Consider the following 18,868-nt stretch of genomic DNA (forward strand, 5'->3'; position numbering starts at 1 on the left):
GTTTAGAGACATGGTATGCATATTATTCAGTTACCATGCGTTATTTTCATAACTAACAAAAAAAGTAGTTTCAATTTTTTATGAGTGCTGAGAAATCTATGAGAGTCAATCAATATCAATTATTTGGATTTCACGAATCAATAAAAGTATGTAGATATCAGCCTAAAGTATGTGGTTGAAATCAATGATTTTGATAATTCTAAGAAAGTCTGTGTATTTTTTAAAGAGTCCATGGAGATCCTAAAAAGTCTGTCAATTAAAATAAATTCATACAAATCTATATATAATACACTCTCTTCCTCTCTAACACAAGAGGAAATAAATATGGTTGAAGTCAAGCCATTTGAGCTTCTTAGTTATGGTTTCCCATATATGAAGGATCTGAGGAGGAAGATCATACAACAAGAACTTAGAAGAGAATGGAGAATTCAATCGAAATTTTAGGGGAGTAGGATAGGATAGATCTAGGGAGGAATTATGAATGGAGGATGTAGGCTGAGGATAGAGTCAAGACAGAGAGAGATGTGGTAATGATCGGTTGCGAATTTGGTTTTAAGGGGGTTTTAGTATTCTGCCGTTAGATGAAATCCAACGGTTTGTACGAGTTCGTTCCTTTCTGTCCCGTAATTTTTGTCTTGCAGGTGAGCGGGACCGGTTAATATAAAGCATTGCCAGGTTATTTTTTTAGAAAAGAAGGATCGATACCTAATATTTGTATCAAGTAAAACAGTGGTGCGGAGAGAATCCTGGAGGAGTGCAGAATTTGCATGCAATAATATTCAAGTCCTCCTATGGACACGCAATGCCTATTGATGAACGTACTGTTCAAGCCATCTCCGAGACTTCTATATAATGGAGCTCTGTCCCCAACAATATATCTCCAACATAACCAAGCAGATATATATACAGACTGGCCTAGATCTAAATTGCTTTTTACATTTCTGTAGTGCTTAGCTTTCTGAATAGTACAGTATGGGGAATGCTCAAGTTTCTGTTCCTCCTCCAACACGCTTTCCTTCAAGAACAGTTAATTATCCTAATTACACTCGTGAGGGATATGATGCCAATCGACATGCCAACAGGGACAAGGAGAATGGTGATCAAGCTCCAGGAGTAGGCGTGCAAAAGCAAAGGCCGGTCATCAACTCTGACGAGGCAGCGCGACGCTACGGTGGGGTAGTGGTTACTGAAGTATATGGTACTGCTATGAATAAAACTGTGATTAATCGTAATTGGCGTTATTAGAATAGTACGTAGGTGATGATCATCACCATATATGGATGAATGGAAGTCCCTAGTCCTGTTGTACGTTAAGCTCTTCCGCGGCTTTATAAAGATATTTACAGAGGAAGAAGTTTAACTAATATCATATATATATGCTGAATAAAATTATAGTTGATCGAAGACGAGCTTAGCTTCTACAGTCTTCGAATATGTATACTTACTCAATCCACTGTTAGTTAAATTTAAAAGTACGTGTTTTCAACTAGCTAGTGAATGCGCGCATGCAAATCCAACTATCTCTTTTTATTCGATTCACATAGGGGTTTCGAAAAACTTTATGCATATATACAAGTAATGATCGATAACAGATCACCTTTGGTAGTATAGTTCTGGGTGCAATCCTGATGAATAGCTATGCGTCAAGTGCATGTTTATAATATTAATTTGATCTCAACAAGAAAAACGTTAACGTTCCACTTTGATTTCAGAAATGCAAAACTATATACAAAAAAAATATCATGAGTAAACCGATACAAACGTACATTAATTTCCAAAAACTTTATACATATATACTATATGGATGTATATCTGAACTTGCAAATATTAGGTCACTTACATGCTCATATATATGGTTTCTCTCCAAAACGGAGCCCTGCTTTAAAATTAAAGTGTGAATGTCCTTATTTGACTAGTTTTTCGATTACTTTTTCACATCTCCACCTTTTTACTAGTTTGATATGTATGTGTAGATTATCCATACAAAATTTCATTCAATTTGGTGATTGTTTGAGCTTTCACAATTATAATTTACAAGAACGGTTCTTGTTGGACAGATTTGGTTGGTTCATAGATTTAATAGTGTTTCGATACCTTAACGATCATCAAATTGAGTGAAATTTTGTATGGATGATCTATACATACATATTTAACTGCTGAATGGTTGAGATATGAAAAAGTGACCAAAAAACTAGTCAAATAAAGACATCCGCACTTTTAATTTCAAATTATACAGGGCTCGCTCTGGAAGGGAACTATATATATATATATATATATTTATCAATGAAATCAATTTCTCATATGAAACCGCCAAATCAAAAAAATACCACAATTACCCTTTATAAATTAAAGCTCCAAAATAGTTTATAATATTAGACAATTGTTAGAATTGCAAAATATATATATATATATATATAGTCCCTATCCAGAGTGAAGGTTCACTCTGAAGTTTCAGAGTGAAGTTCCAATTTTGGCACACTTTTCGGTCAAATTTTTTCACCATAAGTGATTCAATATTTAGATATACTATTCAAGATCATCTCTATAAAGTTTCATCCAATTTGACAATGATTTGAGATTTCAAAATTGAGATTTACACGAACGGTTCACGTTGAACAGTTTTAATTCATTCATTGATTTAATCTAATTTCAATACATTAACGATGTCCGAATTAGATGAAATTTTGTAGAGATGATCTTGAATAACATACCTAAATATTGAATCGCTTATACTTAAAAAATTTGACCGAAAAGTGTGCCAAAATTAGAACTTCACTCTGAAACTTCAAAATGAACCTTCACTATATATATATATATATATAATTTGGATAACTTTCTCCCTTACCCACTCTCACAACCCACTTATATACACACACTCGTATAACCTAAACTGGACTTGCTAGCCAAAACGTGATTTTTTAACTAAAAAATCCTTGAAATATTAAAAACAATTAGTGAACAGATTAAATCATATGGATAATTCAAACAATCGTAGAATATTTTTATTATGAAAATAAAATAAGTAACCAACTTCTTTCAAATAACACGGTTGGTTATTCTTTTTCTTTCATTTTAAAAAAAAATTCATTTCTTTGCACATGTAGAGCATGTGTGAGAGTGACTAGTATATATGAAGGATATTAATTAGAAATCCAATTTTTATTTCTATGAGACACATTTTATTTAGAGATCACAAGCAGGTTGAAAACCATACCAACTTACCAATTACTTCAGTTTAATATGTATCGTCAAAGAAAGTCCGTCTGTTGTCTGTTATTGTTTTTGCTTCATTGCTTGGAGATCCAAAATATTCTCATACAAGCACCTGTACTCTGTTGAATCTTGACCAATGTACGAGAATTAATTAAGTTTCACCATATAAATCTGTTCATGGGGGAACAGTTTTTGTTTAAATTAATGCATGTGATGCTCAAGAAATTCAAGGATTGCTAGCCTAGTTATGTGGAAACGGATTGTATGCACCATCCATATTTTACCGATATCGAGGTAATTCTAGCCTTTAATTTATGGAAGCAAATATAAGGAATTCCTAGCCATCAGAGTTCTTTTTCTTTTGTAAGGAAGTCATCCGTTTTTTCTTATTGTCAACGTTTGTTGACTAAAAAACGTATGAGATAAAATGAGTAAAACAATTTAAGTTTTTCACCCTAAAAGAAAAAACCCGAGCGAAACTTGGGCATCTCCGGTGAGTTTTGGGTGTGGCCGGACGGGTGTTCTAGTCATTAAGTCTTAAAGAGTTTTTGTCGTGAGATCTGAGATTAGGGGAGCCGAGAGCCATACCTCCTTTCGAAAGAAGGTGGCTGAGAACCATGTCGGACTTCGTCTATTTGACAACCTTATACGCCGCGATTTCTTCAATTTCTCTTGAATTACATATGAAATCGAAGTTGAGGATACCAGAGAGGAGGAAGCAGGTACCAAGATCACACTTTCCATTGTAAATTGATGAACCCATAAAATTAGGGTTTTTAAAAATTGGGGGAAATTAGAGAATGGTGGAGTCTTTTTGGGTTTGGAACTAGAATGGAACATAAAGATTTAAGAATTGAAGAAATGAATAGAACACAAAATCTTGTTTAGAAAATGACGATTAGAATCGGAGAAATGAAGAATTTGATTGAATTTAATAAAGGAGGAGGAGATGGCGGCTGAGCCACTGTCTGGGGAGAGCATCGGCAGAGATAGGGTATGTGAGGAGATGGTAAGTTTTATTTCATTGTTTTTATCCTGTTTTTGGATAGGTTTTAAATAGACGGAGGCTAACGAAGCATTTTTAAACAGTACCACGTGTCGTTGGTGTCTGCACACCACTGAAGTACCAAATACACTCCCCTAGTTATGTAAATATAATATGGTTTCGAATGGAAGAACAACTTTTGCTTAATTTTTTTTTTGACAATTTGACGTGCAATTTGTGCTCTATCTTGTGTTTGTAGAAGCATTGTGTATAAGATACCCAGATATCTGTCGATATTAATTAAGTAAATAAGCATTATGGAACTGCCAAACAACAATTATCTTTTTTCTGCCCCTGCTGATAAATATTAACCTAAACAAAACTAAATACTATAAGGATAAAACAGTAAAAGACATCGAAATAGAAGTTTCAGTTTTCAAACTTCTCTGTACTCCCTCACGTCTTCCCATCAAACAAAAACTCCTCTTCAGTTGAGAATTTGAGATATCACTTCTTTGTACTCCTCTTCAGTTGGGACAATCAACGGCCGACAAAGGCGGCTGGGAGATCAGAGAGGTGAGACCTGCCGGTGGAGATCTTGGTTAAGAGGTAGGAAGGATAATCCGGAGGTGATTTGGTATACGGTGATTTTGGAAATTGTGCTCAGATTGGCTTGGTTTTCTTCTTAGAAGGATGAGAATTAATATTCTAGCAATGGTGCAAGCTCTCCAGATCACGAACTCGACACAGCGGGTGCGACGTGGGAGTTGGAAGATTACGTACGGGTATTAAAAGTCATATTGATTGGAGAGCGTAATTCCCGGGTGGAGCAGAGCATAATTAAACCCAATACAAGGAGAAAAATGATATCATTTTTTATCACGGTCAGGCATGAATGCATGATAAATGTTATTGCCATCTTTCAAAATTTGTTTCCATTGATTTTCATACTCATTTGGTTCTCTTTGATTTTCGTGTTTGAATTTTCAGGAATATATAGTATGCAGTCTGTTATGATCCTTGGGTAATTAATTTTAGGTAGGTAATGCTCACAATTTTGCTTTTAGTGTTATTCTTTATACGATACTTCTTTGATTCAATTTTAAATAGAGGCGGCAAATAGGCCTAAAAGCCTGAGTTCGGTCCGGACTCGGCACGTTAAAAATCGGCTAGGCACGGTCCGAGTCTGTTAGCAGCCCGGCCCGGCCCAAACCCGTTATTGTAATGGGCCGAGCCGGGTGAGATATTTTGGCCCATGGGCCCGGCACGGCCCGATCCCGTTTTTAGCCCGGCACGACCTCAGTACAATTAATTCATGAGCCGGCCCGATAAACACATAATTGTATATTATTTATATTAATATTTAAATAATTATCATTATTAAACTTGAATATTATACATTTTAAATTAAAATCTATTGATTATTTCATTATTTTAACTATAATATTTCACAAATATTATCAAAATACTGAATAAAACGTCATTATTTTGAGATACGTAACGTGTTGTAATGTTTTATTTATTTTACTACTCGAAATAGTTATATAAAACAAATATTCGAAGTATATAATATTTTTTATTTTAATTGTGTCATATAATACTAATGGGTCGGGCCGGGCTTAATATTTAAGCAAATGGCTCAGTCCGAGTCCGACACGATAAATAAATAGGCCGACCCGAGCACGGCACAAACACGGTTTTGGCCCGTTTAAAATGGACTAGGCCGGCCCGTCTCGGTCCTGTCCGTTTGCCACCTGTAATTTTAAATGAATAGTACTTTAGTTTCTATTATTGAATGTCCAAGTGTCGTAATGTTTCCCATTCGAAAAAAAAAAGTGTCGTAATGTTTCCACCATTTGTTTGCCAATATATGCTATGCAATTGAGTTATGTGGTCTTCACCGAAACTAATCCGTCAATTAAAGTCAAGAATATATATTCATTTTGTTCAATCTTTGAAGGTACGATTTCATCTAATAAGAGGCTTGGTTTTGTCCCTTGATTCCACTTCTCTAGCAGTTTCAACTACTTTATTAAAAGACAAACATCTCTTGATACCCCGAATTTGATACCCCGAATTTTCGGGTTCGAATTGTATGAATTCTTGGAAATTATTAAACTTGAAAATTGAATAAATCGCATTTTTCGCTTTCTCAACGATGTCAAAACGAAACGGAACCGTTTTCAGAAATTTAATTGGAAAAACGTTACGTTATGTGACTTGAGAGTTGACTTCTATTTTCGTCATTTGTTTCCGGAAACGTCCTTCACGGAAGTTGTAGAGCTCGTCAATACGAGTTCATAGACATGTCACGCACCTTAATCGGACGTCGTATGTGGAAGTTATCGTCGACGGAAGTTGGTTTTCGATTTTGAAAAATTTATAAAAGGGGTTTTTAGGAACAGAAACCATTCTCTCTCTCTCTCTCTCTCTCTCCCCCGCAGCCCTCTCGACCCCGACCATTCTCTCTCAAAATCGCCTCCGGCGATCTCACATCTCCGGCCATCGTGGCCCTCACCGCCGGCCCCAAAGGCACCGCACGGTCTGTAGTACCAATCCAGGGACACGACATGCCACCTCACGCCGTCATGAAGCTCGAGCGACGACCCAAAGATCACGCAAGTTCCACCACGGTCCAAACTTCTTCTCCGGCGAGACCAGAGCACGGGGGCTTGCTCATCATCGCCGATCCTCCTCGACAGTGCCATCTACAAGCAATTTGGAGCTAAAATAGCGCCGCCACCTCACCCTTTACGAATTCGACTGCCGTCGGCATTCAAGCTCCTCCGGCGACTTCCCGGCAGTTCTCAGGTTCAATATAGGTACAAAAATGTTTTAAATCGTGTGATGTACATGTTGGTGTAGATTGTTTAATGATTTGTGGAGTTTTGGAGGAGGAGGAATGAGAGATCGTGCCGCCCCTTAGGGTGGTGCGTGAGGGCGATTGGAATGGTGCAGAGGCGGCACTAGGCCATGGAAGGGAGGAGGAGAGGAGAGGAGTGGGATTTGGGTGGCCGTGGGCAAGCCACGCGCTCGATTTGAGGTGGCACGTGAGCACAACGCGCACCCACCGTCGGCGGTGCGTGAACAGTAAAATTTGAGCAGTAATTTTTGTACAGTAAATGGTAAAAGTAATTTCTGTACGGTAAATAATAAAAATGATTTCTTAGCAGTAACTATAAAAGTAAACTCTGTTTTGTAAATCAGCAATTAGTATTTAGGTGAACAATATTTACATGAACAGTAATACATGAACAATAATTCGTGAACAGTATTTATATGAACAGTACTACGTAAAAACCATAATTTGCTGAATAGTAAACAATAGTACTGATTCGGCATCCGAGGTTTTACGTAACGTTTCTAACCACTTTATTATACAACTAGGTGTTCGACAAAACAAGTGAAGGTTTGCTTTCGGTATTATGGAATTACGCTCAGGAAATAAGGTGAGTAAATCTCACTATGACGAATCTTCTCTTGGCAGTGATTCATAATTACGTTTTATTTAAAATACCGAACTATGACATGTATATGATATAGTGGATTGTGTATGTTTATAAATGGTAAATACGATACATATATATAGGTTGTTATATTACACACTCATACATTCTTATTTCCAAATGAGTTTTATTATAGCACCAATATTTATTTTATTTGAGCAAGAGTCGCTTGGTTGTTGTACAATAACATGTGAGGATTGTATTGTACATGGTTTAACTTTGAGTCATGTTAAAACATTTTTTTGTCTTCGGACGTGTTGGCAGTATCAGAACCAAACATTGGCCGGGTGACAGTTACGATTCAGTTAGAGCTCTAGTCTGTCTGCCGGCGTACTGCATGAGGGGTAACATATGGGTTACCTGGGTCTTATGAGTACCCATATTTTTGTGATATTAGGTAGCAGATGGGTTGCCTAGTATCTGACGGCGTATTGCATGAGGGTTAACAGATGGATACCTGGGTCTTATGAGTACCCGTATTATAAATGTAATTTGGGTAAACAGATGGGTTGCCCAATGTCTCATTAGTACACATATTTTCAAATATTATTGGACATCCAGATGGGTCGTCTTGTGACTTATGAGTGCATTTATATTTATATGTCATATGTATTTTCTTTTGTATATGATGTGTGTTATATTGTTGGTTTATTGAATCGAGCTGTAGAGCTTACCGAGTTTGTGTTTACAATTCCGGTGCACCTATTTGATGGTGTAGGGGATAGTTCTGCAGGTGCGGGTTAGCAGAACTGAAGGGCTTTCACTGAAGATTGTCGAAGTTTAATTATTCGATATTAAACCTTCTTGGATACAATTAAGGTCGGCCCTAGAATCTACAAGAGCTATTGTCGTGAGTTCAAAATCTTTGATTCTGAGTTGGATAGCGGTATACCATTTTTTTAATTAAATACAATTAATAACACTAAGAATATTTTGTTCAGATACTTCTTCATCATTTGAGATTTTATTTTCTTCATCTAATATTTCATTAACTGGAGGATTTTCTATATTAGAAAATGCATCATTTATTTTAATAATGTTTAATTCTTGTTTGATATTTGTATTATCATCTATAAGATTAGAATGAGATTGTTGTAAAGCATGAATTTCTATTTTAATGTTCTTAATTTCTTGTTGAAAATCTTGGATGGTAATTTCTTTTTTACTTTTGTTAAACCTATCAAATGTTGAGGTATGACTGATTTTTATGAGGGAGTTTTACTAACATCTTCTTGGGTAATTATTTTTTTAATTTTTTGAGATACTCATTTTTTAAGTCAGGATTATCAATTCTAGCAATTAAATCAATTAATAATTCGTGTTGTTCTTCTTGTTTAGAAAGAACATTAATTGTTTTGCAACAACCATCATTGCAGCCAAAAGTATTTTTTGGGGAGGGGGAAGATCCTTCTTCTGAATCGGAAAAAGAGGATTCTGATAAAGATCTAATATCTTCATTTATGTTATTTTCTGAATCTGTATTTCTCAATTCTAATACCTTGATTAGATTCTCTTTTTCAACTGGTATAAGTGTTAATTGATTTATTGTAGTTTTGACTGAACATTCATTTGCAAAGTGATCGGTTTTATGATATTTAAAACATTTCATTTTACTTTTATAAAATGATCTTTTCTTAGAGTAAGATTTTGGTTTTTACTCCAGTTTTTCTTTGGCTTATTTTTTGAATAAAATTTGTTTGATTCAAAATTTTCTCTTTTGTGAAAATAACGTTTGTGACGACTAGATCTTGAATGATGAATGAATTTGTTGAATGACTTTCTTCGTCTACAGGGAGGTAAAGATGGTAAACCATATTGTTCACAAAAATTTCCTAACTCATACTTGGCTAATTTCTTTTCTAATTTTAGTTGAGAATTTAGTTTCATATCAATACATATTTTCATGCCTTCTTTCTGTATAATTGTAAATATGTTTCCATAGGTTAAGAAGTAGTAGTTAATAAATCATGTTTCATTACTGAGGACTTGTCTTATTTTATGTGCAATAAAGTTTGGGAAGACCATTTATGAATTTTTATTTCCAAAATGGTTGGGTACTGTCATCTCGAAGCATTACTCTAGATATGAAAACATCTTTTATACCATTTAAAATCATTTAAGGTTGGGCATTTAAATTACTGAGTTGATCATGAATTCGAGAAGTGATATGACTCGGAGTACCTATAAAATGTTGAATGATTGTATATAATAAGGTGTTTATAGCATCTGAAATACCCATATTGCAACGTTCATCAAAGATGGGGTCCCATCTGGTTCGCATTGTATTGCATGTTTAATATCAGATCGTGCATCAGGAGTGAGATGTTTTTCCCACCAAGAATGCAGCATTCCGGTAAACCCCGAGGATAGAATATCAATAATTTCGGGTTGTGTGAAGTTGTGATTTGTGATGTAACTATTTATTGCCATAGACATGTGATGTAGTTTACTTAATATTTCTTGTTCTAATAAATTATCAATGTTCCACTCATACGTTTTATCAGACGAAACTGCAAATTGTATATTTGAATGAGTGTTGGGTTGGATATCTATTGGGAGTGACCTTTCAGTCCAATTTCTCGAGTGTTGTTTCTTTGGCCGTATTATTTAATCAATATTCAAAGTTTGGAATGCTTTGTCTAATTGAGAAATTATCGTTGAATGGCTATCAGAAGTAGAATCAGGAGTTTGTTTCATATTGATTACGGAGATTGTATTAGATGATCTTGGTTCATTTTTTAGATTTTTAAACAAATTTTCTATTTTATGAATTGAGTTTGTAGGCGTGACAGTATGTTTACTGTTGAAATGAATTATAGGAGATTCTGCCTTAGGGTTAAGTAGAATATTAACTTTAGATGTAACATGATCAAGCGTTGTTTATATTTTGTCTAATTGTTCTCCAATGGTCTAATTATTTATGTAATTATTTGTGTAATTATTTTGTTCAATAATGTTCTTAGCATCTCGGTAAACTTCTCTAATTTTTGGATCTTCAGAAGGATTTTTAAAAGGCGATGCTAAGACTGGGCTTGATTTGTGATTAAAAACTATAGTTTCTGAAGGAGGATGACTAGAAGAAATAGTGTTAATTTGAGTTGAATTAGAAATGACAGTTTGCCATTTTGTTTTTGTTAAAGTTTGAATATTTTATGTTCATTTAATTGGTTTAGGAAATTAAGAAAGAATATTTCAGTTCTTGTTTTTAGCATTAAGTTATGTCAATCTTTAAATAATTTTTTTTTTATTTTCAAAAATGAATTTCATCCTAAAGAGATTTATTCTAAGGATATTATCTTTAGCATCCAAATGACTATCTAATTTAGAGTAATTGATTTTAAATTGTCGACTAAGCACATTTATATGAGGATTTTTTGGAGAAATTACAATAAAATTTGAATCTGTTGGGGTTCTGAACTCGTTCTTATATACACACACACTGGCATAAGCACACACACACAAATGTACGTGAATTTTGAAAATTAACTGTAGAGTGCAATTATTATATACAGAAGCTAGATCTGCAAAATAACTTCTTTATCCATTTATTTTTCAAATTTAGTTATTATTTATTAATTTGACTTTACGACTATATCATTCATATATTAAAAATTGAACTTAATTAATCTATAGTCTAGGGTTATTAACGTATTTTCACATGGGTTTTAATTGACAAAGTGTGTTTAGGTTAAAAGAGTATAGATATATATATATATATATATATATATATATATATATGCATAAAATCTCAGCTCCTGAGGTCCAAACCGTCCGGATTCGGCCATTTGACAGCGCCGGCCAGGGTAGCTGCACTCCCTCCTCCCAATACTCTTCCATGTGCCGGTCGGAGTTCCAACGCCAGCCTACTCTTCCCGAAATCTGAAGATTTCTGGAAAAATCAACTATGAGAAATTTCCAGAAATTTGCATATTCCGGGAGGAGTAGGCTGGCGCTGGAGCTCCGGCCGGCACAAAGAGGATCACCGGGAGAAGGGGAGTGCGGCTGTGCTGGTCGGCCCCGTCGTTGTGCGTCGCCAGTGGCCGAAATGACCGAATCCGGACGGTCCGGACGTTCGTAACTAAGAACGCCTGTATATATAAAGTGATTTGAATATATTTCTTTATAGTCTATAAAGTACTACATAATTTCTTCCAAAAAGAGATATGTGTTCAATAATCGATCAATATGCATATATATCATGAATTCATGAGTCATGACAACACGTACACATAGTTTACTCAATTTTTTCACCAATAGAGGTGAACTTTACTAGGGTGCAGACTGTTAGGCTGAGTCCTTAATTTTTGACCACCTAAGTATTTGTGGGTGGCTTCAAGATCTTGGTGGCTTCTTTTATTTACAAACACATTAATTTCAAGTCTAACATCAACTGAAAAAAAGTAAAAAAGAAAAAAAAAAAAAAAGGGAGTACGTTCGTTTATCAACAAGTATTTAGAGTTTTGTGAGAGATGATACATGACATGCAAATAGATGGTGTCATGAATCCCATGAGTCACTTATAATCGGGCAAATAGATGCAATAACTCTAAATTCTGATACCTAGATTGATATGTCTTCCTTTCTTTTTTGTCCGCTTTGTTTGGCTTGTAGCTAGGACTATTAGGCAATAGACTGAATAGAGTTGAATAAAAGAGAAAATTAGGCCAGGTGGCCCAGGTATCAGATTCATTGAAGACCAAAAACAGTATGCATATGACCAAGAAACAAATATCATAATAGTTCTTGGTGTTAATTAAAGATCCAAACTGGTGATAAAAAAATGTTGCGTACGTACAATTATCTTTATCTTGGATTCCATATGCTTCACAAAATCAAGTTTGTATATCTTCAAGCTGGGAATTAATACCTTTCCATTTCTAAGATTGATTGTTATTCGTACTTATAAGTTAAATCGAGCATGTGGATCCATGTTTGTGTGTCTGGCCTGAGCAGAATTCATTAGGCAAGACGTTACTGTCAGCGAAAAAGAAAGATGCACATATATATGCTCCTCTCGATATAAAGAACTAAAAGACGTAAATATCTAATTATATGCTTGAGTGCTGATATCCCAACTTGAGTCACAAATGTGAAGCACGAAACTACTGGTAGGGAGAGATTTGCCTGTTGTACGTGATATAATTCTTGATCGGAATACTACTATTGCAGACTTAATTTATTTGATCATGATCTATTTATGTATGCTTTTTCACGCCAAGAAGCAACCAAGATGCTCGATCATTTCCACTTGCTGAAAACAATTCGTAAGCTTGCCATACGTAAGCTGACATACCTCAGCCACGCGCATTTTGTCCTCATGCCAAAGATTTGGAAATTGGAAGCGAAAATTTCCTCCAGAGATACAAGTTTTTTCTTGGCTTCTTTTGCAGAATTGATATTGGCTAGCTACAGTTACAAATTAATCTTGTTCTTATTGTAAAACTAGTTCTGAATATACATATATCGGTCATTTGTTTATCAACTGTCCTTATTCAGTAGAATTTTGGGTGCGTTAAACTATTTTTTTCCGGAATTTGTGCGGATATTTTCGGTGCGGCTTTACAAAACTGAAACACTCATCATCCACTCTTCATGGAAAAAATCCTCACAATTTGTTGGAAAATTTGAAATTTTTGCACGATATATAACTATTAACTAACGTCACACAAAATATGATTTAGTATAGTGAGAGAAAATGCATGCAAGTAAAAATGAACTTAAGACATCCCTAAGTACAAGAAGAATTTTGGATTGTACGTGAATCTAACTCACAAGTCACAAAAGACTAATTGTACGTAGCATATTTATTTGATAAAAAAAAGAGTAATGTTAGGTAATCCATATTTTGGGGAACTATCTAGAGCTCACCGTGGCAGCTGACATGGCAATGTCAAATCATCAAAGCTTAATTACTCATTATTTAATAATTTATAATTTTTATGTTCTAATATCAAAATTCTTTTTTGGTTTTCTTCATCGTTTTGAGTTCTTTCATCTCCTCTTCAGTTGATCAACTTCTTTTATATTTGATTCCTGGTGATTGGACGCTATTCTATATATAATTTTAGGTTATTGTTTCACTTTGGTTCATGACCCATCTAAGGACGATGAAGCTTATCAGCAGAGGAATTACACCAGAATAAGAATGCTTTCTTATTCGCCATTCAAAAGAATCAAAACAAATTTACACAGATGGGTGGCACAATATTCATTAACTCAATTTCACCATAAACTTTATGCTTTCTTAATCTATATTGATCCATCTATTCGATAAAATTTTCAATACTTCTGGAGAACTACGTGACAATATTTAGTGATTCTTTATTCAAATCACTATTTAACACTCATGATTGAATAAAAAATCATATTTAAGCTATGTTATCAAAGAATATTTTGAGTTTTTTTTTCTCTAAAATTCTACACCCTACACTCTAATACTCAAAATCATATACCATAAACCCTAAACTCTAAACCCGAAAATCATTTTTTAAAATCATCAATACTCTTGAAGGTCATTTCACAACTAATAAAAAAATGTAAAATTCTAATTTTTGTATAATAAATATACATGTCAAAAAAGGTGAGGACCACTAAAAATTGTTACATGCTTCTCTCGGAGGATTGAATTTTTTTTCCATCTTTTCTTCTTCCCTCTTCTTGTATAGGAAAAGTTGGTGAAGAACTCTGTTTCTAATCCTTTGCTTTAACACAAAGACTCATATTACACGAGATGTTTATGAATTAAATTGGGATGTGGTTGTGCGATCCAAGATGGGACTAGCATGCCATCTACATATAAGAGTTGATTGATCGATTGAAGATCATATGTTAGGGTTAAGAAGAGAGATCGATTGGAGAGGAGGGAGGAGAGATGAGCGGAGGCTAGGAGAAAGAATTAGTTAGATTCGGTTAAGAGAAAACCCTTATTCTTAATTATTATTATTTATTTAGAAAATATAATTATAAAAGAATGAGTAATTACATTTTAATAATTTGGCATTGTCATACACCAGACCAATAAGTCAATTAGACAATAGTTGATAGACAATGTATAGTTAAAAAAAAACAATTGTCTGAAAAATTAGACAATAGTTTCCAAATAAGCATTGTCTGAAATTTTGCGTCGGATAATAGTTTTTAAATACTATTGGCATATGTTATTTAAGACAATGGTTTATATCTTGGCACAAAAAACATTGTTATGAATACAGTTTAAGACAATGGTCTTGGAACTAGGTATTGTTTGAACTTGTATTGTTGACAATAGTTTTTCTTATGTCTCTATGCATTGTCTGAACTGATCTAGACAATTTCTCTTTTACAATATTTGAGTAAGAATTTCAAATTCATTGTGTAAATAGATTACTAACAATGGTACGAAGCCATTGTCTTAGAAACCTGGGTATTCTTTTTAACACTTCATAGATTGTTCCCCCTCATTTTTTGCCACTTAGCCCACAAACCAGATCTTAAACAATTCAAACTGCATCGCCTTAAACTCTTTGGAACTCTCCCTCCTTTCACCTCGTTCTCCGCCTCTCTCTCTCTCTCTCTCTCTCAAATTCCCAACTTTGAAAACCCTAATTTCCCCAACCGATGAATTTTAGCAGTCGGTGTCCTCAGTCCATGACCACGAAGAAGTAGCGACGTCTTGCGATTTGAAAAATTCAATAGCCGCTCGCCATGGATGACTTATCAGAGGCTAGCTTCGACTACCTCGTCGGAGATGATGGGGAGCCACTACGTTGATAAATCTAGGGATTATTCTTTTGGGTATTTCAATTTGGCTCTCTCTTTAATCGTTCCTCTTAATTTCTTCTCTCATTGAATGTGATTCAACCCAGATGGTTCCAGTTTATGATTCGAATACGATTCAATCTCTTAATTTATGCTTGGTATCTATTTTTAGTTTTGATTTTGTTGTAAAAAATATGAAATCTCACAAATTTTATGTGTTGGATTATTAATGTTTTATTTTTCTCTCTCTCTACTCTTCTTCTCTGCGAATCGTAACTATTGGGTTTCATTTACTGGAAAATTTGGTGAAGGTGGTCTCTCTTTCATCTCTTAATTGTCTTCTACATAGATTAATCTCACTCGTTCTCAGTCTCCATGCTTCAATTTAGTGCTTTTTCTTGAATGGGTTTTGAAGTTTATTGTTGCAATTGGTTTGTAATTCCATTCCTATGTGATTCAGTATTGCCTTTGATTGCTTTAGTCGATTCAAGTAGGTGTGTTTGTGTGTAGAAACCTCTGCAGTGTGCCAACTACATCGAGTCCCTTATTTCTGACGTAATTTATTGTAATGGTTTGCCTAGAATAGGTAGGACTATGCAAACTGAATAGGTGAGAGTGATTTTTTTGTGTGGTGGTGGCAGGTGATGGAAAATCTAGACACTCCCAGATTTCGAAGTTCTTTCTTGTTGTGAATCTCCTAAATGTTTCTAGGATTAAGGTAATTAAACGCTCTTTTTGATTGATGTAGTTAGTGAACTGAAACTACTCAATCTGATACACATGCATTCCAGTGATTGCATGCACTCCCTTTCTATGGTTAAAGAAAGATTTTTGTGTGTTTTTCTTGTAGGGTTTTTCTGTTTAAAAAAGAAGGGAACCCTAGCAAATAAATAATGCACTCAATCAAAACCTAGTACATGTTATGCATCTGTCAGACAAAGAAGAAAAATGAGAAATGTAATATAGCTTAGATTGTAGTTGATTTTTTGGTTGCTATTCTAGTCCAGAAGTCCACTATTTACCATATGAGGATTGTTCCTTTTTTTTTTTTTTTTCACTTTTAGAACATGAACTATGACTTGAGAAATATTGCTATTAGTTCTATTAGCAGCTTATTGCACAAGATGTAAAATTCAAATTACTGCACGTCTTATATCTCTTCTTGTTATATGTAGTTATTGATATTTGATATGCTCATCGAATTAATAGATATCATGTTCTTTGATGTGCATAGCAGTTGGAAATTTTATTACATGACAAAGTTTTGGATCTAATCTGATTAACACAGGTTCTACAGGAGTTCAAGTTCTGTGAATAAGACTTGGGCTACCATGTTTGGGGGCATTCTGAATGGCTGTGAGCACAATGCAAGTATAGAATCAGTGAGACAGGAACTCAATTGAGATTCAAATGTACATTGAGACTAAGAATAACAAAAATCTGAAGGTAAGAATCTTTTTCATATGCACAATGCCCTTCTATTTCTCTGTGATATGTGAACTCTACCCCTATCTCCTTTTTCCTGGTTAGCATATTAGATTCGTATAATCAAAGCAGGAAAGTATGAGTGATATATTGTGCCTAATTTCCTAATTATCTTGTGCCTAATTAAGACAAACTTGTGTGCTACTTCTCACACTTGCTGTCTGAAAATTTGAATGAAATATTGTATCTACTCGTTTGAATTATGTATATATATTGAATTCACATCCCTTTCATTACTAACCCAGCCTGCTATGATTTTTCAAAGAATAAAGTACTCCATGTAGAATTTGATAATGCATCATATCCTCAATAGTACTGAGAGCTAACTTTATCTATTTAAATGAAGTATGCTTACAATTAACTTGTGATTTGATGCCTTACCTCCAAATATTGAAAATGGAGGAAAATAATTAGTTGTCCAAGGACTTATGTGAGTACTTTTCTGTTAGAAATAGAAGCTTAGAATGACAATAGTATGGTGACATATGATCTTGGTTCGTGCTCCTTATCTATACTGCTCTAATTTTGCGGGTTAATGATCTTCTAACTTTTGAAGTTGAAACTTATATGTTGATAAATAGTATGACCTTCTTTGAGGTCAAGTTTTACGTGTCTTCTTTAAGGCCTTCTTCAAGTAAGCTATGTATTGCACCCCTAACATATTTGCATGCATCTATCTGTTCCCAAAAGATTATATACCATGTATAAATTTTTCATGTGTGGACTTCTTGTCATGTGCCCAATTTCTATGTTTGTCCAAGTATAGTTCTTTATTTTGAAAAAGGAAAAGGCGATGGTACTTTGATTCTAAAAGGCGATGGTACTTTGATTCTATTCATTTTTACTATTTCCTACCTCTTAGTTGTGGATAGATTTGTAGCCGGAGTTTTATGGCCATTTCACAGACTCTTATAATGAATTAATGATATATAAAAAAACTGTTATCTAATTGGTTATGCACCTAGTAATGGATTATACACTTTATGAAATGATGTTACCAGTTTTTATTAAACTTCATCATTATTCTGTAACTCTGTTTCTTTCTTCTTTTGATCTTTTTTCCCCTTTAGGTATGCCTTGTTCTTGTTGGTCTGTGTTACAAAGGTAGAGTTGCTAAAGAAAGGAACAAAGTAATAAAAGCAATTTTCAGCTGGTGGGGCATATGATAGCATTTTGGGAAGTCTCCTAGTGTTATTTAGTTATTTAAGTTTTTTTTTTCTCTTCAATGTACGTAGACAGTTTAGAAAGTATAGATTAGAGTAGTTGAGCTAATTAGCTTATTATTGTGCATTTGATTAAAGTTGTGAAATTGAGATATTCTTTGCATGTGCAATATGCCTTTTTAGTTCTGGATTTGCTTGATGGATGGAATTGGTTTTCATGAAATATTGTGTGCCTTCAATTTAGGTCTTTCAACTAGATTCTCTTGTATATTAATGAAGGACGAACAATAGTTTGTCTCAAAATAGATAGCTAAAACGTACATGTCTACTAAAATTAAAGACAATAGTCAAAATAAAAGAGACAATTGACGATATTGATTAAAAATCATTGTCTGAGATGAACTATATACACAATGGACAAACTAGAGAGTACCATTATTAAATGGACCTTACATAATGCTTGTAAATTAAAAAGTATTGTTTTTTTCTAGTGATTAGACAATGACTCTTTTAATCATGTCCATTATTTGGCATTGTTTGAATCATGTAACAAAAAATTGTTCAATAAACAATGGTACACCTTTATATCAAACAATGGGTGAAAAACCATTGTCAACCTTGATTTTTGGCCTAGTGATATCAACTGTCATCTAAGGTAGACTCTAGGTGGTTCCCCAAAATGTGGGCTAACATTATACTAAAAAAAAGAAAAAACTAAATACTAAAAAGAATTTACCACTCTAAAGACAACCTATTGACACTAAGCTAAAATATTGGAT

The 18,868-nt window shown here is 34.2% G+C and overlaps 1 long non-coding RNA gene across 1 annotated transcript; it reads left to right on the top strand.

Annotated features, from left to right (window-relative positions):
• The first annotated feature begins 15,166 nt into the window (after positions 1 to 15,166).
• Positions 15,167 to 18,156, top strand: LOC126791874 (uncharacterized). The gene is made up of 4 exons (XR_007671878.1): positions 15,167 to 15,477; positions 16,083 to 16,159; positions 16,730 to 16,887; positions 17,997 to 18,156. It is a non-coding gene; the product is annotated as an uncharacterized LOC126791874 (long non-coding RNA).
• Positions 18,157 to 18,868: the final 712 nt, after the last annotated feature.

This window comes from Argentina anserina, chromosome 4 (assembly GCF_933775445.1).
Source record: "Argentina anserina chromosome 4, drPotAnse1.1, whole genome shotgun sequence".
Classification (NCBI taxonomy): domain Eukaryota; kingdom Viridiplantae; phylum Streptophyta; class Magnoliopsida; order Rosales; family Rosaceae; genus Argentina; species Argentina anserina.